Genomic DNA, 6,870 nt, shown 5'->3' with positions numbered 1-6,870 from the left:
ATTTCATTGAAGTCAACACCTTCTTTCTGAGCATATCCCTTGACAACCAATCTTGCACAATATCGTTCCACCTGATCATTACTATCTCGTTTGATCTTGTAAACCCATTTGTTACCAATGACTTTCCGACCTGCTGGAAGTTCAACAAGTTTCCAGGTATGGTTTCTATGTAATGCCTCAATTTCTTCTTGCATTGTTGTCATCCACATAGAAGCGTCTGGATTGCGCATAGCCTCCATAAAAGTTGTTGGTTCTCCATCTTCTGTCAAAAGACAATATGCATCATGGTTTGTCAAAACATAATTTGAGTGCCATGATGGTATTCTTCTTTGTCGAGTGGATCGACAAACTTCTATGTCATTGGCCTCTGCTTCTTGTTCTTCGTGCTGTGGTTCTGCTTCAGAAAGATCACCTTCTCTGCATTTTTCATCTATTTGAACAGTGGTTATCTCTTTAACAGTGCTGTCATTTTCTTGTTCCTTTTGCAATTCATCTTCTGCAAATATCACATCTCTACTGACAACTACCTTGCGGGCACTGGGATCCCACAGGCGATACCCCTTAACTCCGTCAGCATAACCCAATAATATACATTTTCTAGACTTTGGGTCCAGCTTTGTTCTTTCCTGGGAATTGTACATTACGTACACAGGACAACCAAATATATGTAAAGAAGAATAATTAGGTGGCTTACCTTGCCACATCTCCATTGGTGTCTTCAACCCAATTGCAGTTGATGGTGACCGATTTATCACATAACAGGTGGTTTTAACAGCTTCTGCCCAAAAAGACTTAGCTAAACCTACAGCTTGTAACATAGCTCGTGCTCTTTTTAGGAGAGTCCTATTCATTTGCTCTGCTACACCATTTTGCTGAGGCGTGTATACAACTGTGAATTGCCATTGAATACATGCTTGCTTGCAAAATGTTAGAAAATCACCATCGACATATTCTCCTCCATTATCTATCCTTAAACACTTGATCTTCTTTCCAGATTCAAGTTCTAACTTTGCTTTGAACTCTTTGAACATCGCAAACATGTCTGACTTCTTTTTGATCGGGTACACCCATAGCCTCCTAGAGTAATCATCAATAAATGATACAAGATATTTTGCTCCTCCTAGGGACATCTCCGACGATTCCCACACATCAGAATGAATCAACTTCAATATGTGCTTGCTCCAAGCAGTTGATCTACCAAACGTCAATCTATGTTGTTTGCTTGTAACGCAGTGCTTACAAAACGGTAAGTTTACCGATTTGAGCCCGGGAATGAGATTACGTTCTACAAGAATCTTCAAGCCTCGTTCTGACATGTGGCCTAGTTTGCAATGCCATATCATCGTCATTTCTTCTTGGCTTGTTGAAGCAACTGATGCCTCTGCCTCTTGCAAAGTATCTCCAACAAGCATGTATAGATTTGCTGCAATCTTTTCTGCTTTTATTACCACAAGAGCTCCTTTAACAACTTTCAAGATCCCACTTTCAATATGAGTCTTGCAGCCAAGTTCATCCAATTGCCCAATCGACAACAAATTCTTCTTCAAGCCTTTCACGTGTCTTACCCCTTGAAGTGAACAAATAGAACCATCAAATATTTTTATTTTGACAGTACCCATTCCAACAATTTCTAAGGCATGATCATTTTCCATAAACACCGATCCTTCCGAGACAGGTTCATATGTACAAAATCAATCACGATGAGGAGTCATGTGCCATGTTGCTCTTGAATCAACAATCCAAACATCAGTGAGCTGTTTGCTACCTTTAGAACCAATTGTTGCTTCGCCATACAGGATTTCTCCATCATCAGAGGTGCTCGCAACACATCCTTGAGAACTTGATCCTTCTGGAACCTTCTCTATACTCTTCTTATTCCAATAATCTTTCTTGAAGTGCCCTCTCTTTCCACAATTGTAGCATTTGACCTGCTTCTTACTTTGTAACTTTGGTCTACTTTGACTCCCACTGAAACCACGCTCCATTGATCTCCCTCTTGTCATCAACAAAGCCTCTTCTTGTTTTGAGCTTTCTAATCTATCTTCCTTATTCTTGCGCCTAGATTCTTCTTCAAGAACCGCAGCAGCCATGTCATCAAAAGAAAGATAATCAGTCAAAATATTATTAGTTAAGTTAATGATAAGCTGATCATATAAATCTGGTAGACTTTGAAGTAAGAGCTCTGCACGTTCGTTTTCCGCTATGGTATATTCCAACGATGAGAGTTGGGAAAATAGCGTATTTAGGTTGTTGATGTGATCCGTTGCCGATGTGGATTCACTCATTCGAAGAGTATAAAGTCTTCTCTTCAAGAATATCTTGTTGTGAAGTGACTTGACTTCATATAATTTGGTGAGAGCATCCCAAATTTTCTTTGCTGTCATTTTCTCTGCTACACTTGATAAAACTGAATCAGCTAGTGTCAAGTGTAAGTTTGCAATAGCATTGTTGTCCATCTCCTTCCATTTTTCATCTGTAATTCCAGTGGGTCTACTTTCAATTGCTGTCACGCAATTGTCTTTTCTCATAATGGCTTTTATTTTCAATTTTCATATGGAAAAATTACTCCCACTGAATTTTGGAATTTCATACTTTGCTGCCATTTTTTTAAGACGGTAACTCGCAGCGAAAAAAAAAAGGAAAATTAATCAGCAACCTTAGGCTCTGATATCACTGTTAGGTACCAGACAAATGACACAGCAAAATATAGAGATGAAAAATTAGAAATTTGTATAAAATATGGAAGCAATTGAATAACTTTCTTTGAGAATTACAACTTCTCTCGATTACAAGGAGATTACAATAACACTCTCTCTCGACAAAAGGAGAACACACTTCTCTCTCTATATATAGAAGAAAACTACTCAAAGAAATATTATATTATTCTATCTGGATGACTTGATTGAAATGAATTAAAGAAAAACTCAATTTATAGGTGAGTCTCTTCAATATGAACCATTCATTAATTAGAGGTATATAATTCTTCTCTTTTTCAACCATTAAAATTCTAAGGTTATAAACTAAGATTGTTTATTACCTTTCATTTTATTTAGTTATTATTTATTTATATATTTTTTAAAATTAGCTTTACTATTTTTTCACATGTGCATGGTGACTTGTGTCGGAATTTGCATTCATGGTTTTATGGTGATGGGTTTTCTGCGCTTGCAAAGCTTCATGAACACAACAAGGTATATACATGTCTGATTCCACCTTTTATTATTTGATATGAACATACAAAAGTATATTCAATTTAGTGTATTTGGTAAACTAATTCTGTAGTTAATTGTCTTGGTAAGTGAATATTACAATTGAAATAAGTTTGAGGGCGAGAAAATTTATTTCTAAGATGTTTACTCTAGTTAAACTAATATTCAAATTTTGTTGACAGGCAATTACTGGTATTGCACTGGCGGCTGGTTCAGACAAACTTATTTCTGGTAGCACTGACGGCACAGTTCGTACATGGGACTGCAACACTGGCCGTTGTGTTAACATGATCCATCTTAATTCTGAAGTTACTTCACTCATATCTGAAGGCCCATGGATTTTTGCCCGTGTGAAAAATGCTGTGAAGGTAAGCTTATACTTCATTCCTCATTTGTTTTATTGTAATAATGGTATCTTATGTATAGGAGCTTTAACTGTAAACTTATAATTTGATTGTGGTTGTTTTGTTAAGGCTTGGAATATTCAGATGGGTGCAGATGTTACTCTTGATGGACCTAAAGGGCAAGTCCTTTCCTTGAATGTTGGCAATGATATCCTCCTTGCTGGAGCAGAGGTAAATTACCTTGCAGTTATTTAAGATTTGTTTATAGTTAGCCATTTACTACTGACAATTTCAGCTACTTATGTTGTCCATTAGTTTTTAAATAATCTATTTAAATTGCAGGATGGTGTTATTTATGCTTGGAGATGCAGCTTTGAGTCTCCTTTCAAAATGGTTACAACACTAAGTGGTTATAGTAAACCAGTGGTTTGTCTTGCTATTGGATGTCACAAGATGCTTTATTCTGGATCCATGGACCATAGCATTAAGGTAGTGTTTTTGTTTATGTATTTATTTCAATGTGAGATGTGCTTCATGTAATTTGCACACTATTCCCCTTTAGCTAACCAATTTCTTCTGATATTTGTTACCCTGCTATCTACAGGTTTGGGACCTTGATACATTACAGTGCACAATAACACTTAACGGGCATACAGATGTTGTCACATCACTTATTTGCTGGGACAATTACTTGTTATCGGGTTCATCTGTGCACAGTCAATGTTTGGGTGTGCACGGAGGAGGAAACTCTAGAAGTGACATACACTCACACTCATGAAATTGTAAGTTGTTCAACCAAACATTTTGTTCACAAATATGTCGTTTAAGCTGATATTTTAATTTTGTTTAAGAAGGAGGTGATTGATTTTTCCAATTCATTTTTTTATTTTATTTGTTATTATAGGTTGTTCTTGGACTGTATGGAATGACTGATGCAGAGATCAAGCCAATATTATTCTGCTCGTGCAAAGATAATTCAGTTCGTATGTATGAATTGCCGACGTGAGTGATGATAAGGGCTTTTTTTTTTTTACTGTTGTAGCTATTTACTGTGCCTGCTTCTACAGGTTTCTAGAGAGAGGTCGCCTATTTACAAGACAAGAAGTTCGATCCTTTGAGATAGGCCCTGGAGGACTCTTTTTCATTGGAGATGGGACTGGTTTGCTGAATGTGTGAAAATTGTTAGAAGAGCCCAAGGTGCCAACCTCCTCAGCTACAACAAAAAAGATTCTGGAGGAGGAGAGGACTACAAGTTCATTGGCATTGCATCAGGTAGAAAATGTTTGTCAATTGTCTGAAAAGTAGTAAAATACATAAGATCTTGAGTTACATGATGAGTTATTCTAATTACTTTTATGTGGTGACCTTATCTTTATTCTCTGAATGTATGAATTAACTGAGCATACTTGATGTTGGAGTTGGGCATATTGGTTCTTGAGGTACAAGAATTTAGAGAAGTATTATTGATTCTCTGAAATATCAAAAAGATTGATTCTTGAAGCAAAAGAAATAGCAAAAAAAAAAAAAGAAAATAAAAAAAAGTCCAAGGTTTTGAGTATCAATGGTTAGGAGGGTCGAAAATTGGCCTAAAAAGCTCAAAAGAGTTGTTCTCCCTAACTATATGCTTGTGGTGTGAAAGTGTCAAGTAATCCTTGAGACTGAACATTTAAAGTCGTGATCCAAAGGTATTAAATAGTACGTTTAAGGCTCTGAGCACCAATGTCTGGGAATTTAAGCAAAGCTAAATTCGAATCCAAAGGGTTCTCCAGTTAAGTGCTTGTGGTGTTTATGTATCAGGTAGTAATACTTGAAAACAAAACACTTAGAGTCACGGCTAGACTCAAAGGTACAATGCACCAAAAGAAATAAAAGATGTGTTCAAGAATCAAGAAAAACTTAAAAGAAGAGAGTCAATAATATGATCCGGATTCTAGTTTTAAGGGATATCAATATTGCTGAACTTCAAAGAAAAGAGAGATGTCAAAGCTATTCAAAAATAGAGAGTTAATAGCCCCATTCAGTAATTAAAGTGATCAGAGTGACTAATCGGCACAGAGCGAAATGCCACTCAATTGAAAAGCATAGTAGCTCACCCTTTAAGTGAGAAGGGGGAGAAGATTGGGGCAAATAGTCCAGCTAGCTTCTTTGCCTTTACTTAGTCTTTTCTTTCGCGCACTACTATGAGTGACATTTATGACAAGGCATACCTCTCTGCGTAGCTACAGAGAGGATCAAAGGTGAAAAAACCTAAGCAACCCAGAGAAGGGCTCGAAATCTGTCCCTTCAGTTGTGTAAGAAGGCGATCCACACGATCACGAGCCCGCTCCCGTCGAGCCTCTTCGACGACACTAGCCTAGGCCTTCTTCCCACTAGACATGACTTGGCCTAACCTTTGGCTCTTCTACCACTTTGCCCCTCGCCAAAAACATAAGGGCCTTCAAGCCCACAAAGACTTGCCCTTCTTCTATTATATTAGCCTGGTCCCTTCGAGAAGAGAGGATATGTAGGTAGCTTCCTTTTCTCTTGTTGTTGGAACTCTTCATGCCTTTACCAATCACCAAGAACTCATTCTAATCGTGAGATTCTATTACCTGAGATCTGGGGGGTAAGAATGAAATGCTTAAACAGGATGCTTTGCTTCATCTGATCGATCAATTCATCTTTGTAAGGGGGCAAGTGCGTTGTGGGAAACTATAGAAGAAAGAAGAAAGGAGAAAGCTTGACCTCGAGTTGCTCTATTCGGTTAGCGATAGCTTTCAATCAGGATAGCTGAATTGAGATTTCGTAAGAGAAGGCCTTATCCCTACTAGGTGAATGAAAGGCTTTAAATAAATCGTGAGATAGGGGTATAGGATGGCTTCTTTCCGTATGAAAATTGTCTTTTTGACACTGAAGAGTATGGACTATGGACGGGTCTTGACTAGTTAGAGAAGAGAAAGAGGAGTTTGGGCACAGCCCCGGGGAATAATCAAATAAGGTTCTTCAAGACCAGTCAAGAATCCCCAAGTGTCTAAAGAAAGATGCATGAAATCTCAGTTTTCAGACTCAGTTGAACCGAGGCCTTACTATTGAAATGAACTGGAATTTCCGATAGATGTGACCCCTATCCAGAGAAGGGAAATAGGGAAACCCCCTAGAGCATGGGTTCCGGGGAAAGAAAGAGTGAAGAGAGATTACCTTAGAGCCGTAAGTCAAGAAGGGGTCTCCCACTCTTAGAGAACCGATTCCAACCCTCTTGGAAAAGACTACCTCGGTCCTTGACTTGCTTCGTTGCATCGGTCGAATAACGATTTTCTAGGGCAGGTTTTTGGGAACAA

General features: G+C 38.0%; 1 pseudogene; it reads left to right on the top strand.

Moving 5' to 3' along the window:
* The first annotated feature begins 3,425 nt into the window (after positions 1-3,425).
* LOC107637302 (zinc finger CCCH domain-containing protein 48-like) lies at positions 3,426-5,133 on the top strand (annotated as a pseudogene).
* The last annotated feature ends 1,737 nt before the right edge of the window (positions 5,134-6,870 follow it).

The sequence above is a fragment of the Arachis ipaensis genome, chromosome B4 (assembly GCF_059453495.1).
Source record: "Arachis ipaensis isolate K30076 ecotype BB chromosome B4, ASM5945349v1, whole genome shotgun sequence".
Lineage (NCBI taxonomy): Eukaryota > Viridiplantae > Streptophyta > Magnoliopsida > Fabales > Fabaceae > Arachis > Arachis ipaensis.
This window is presented reverse-complemented; position numbering and strand designations above follow the sequence as displayed.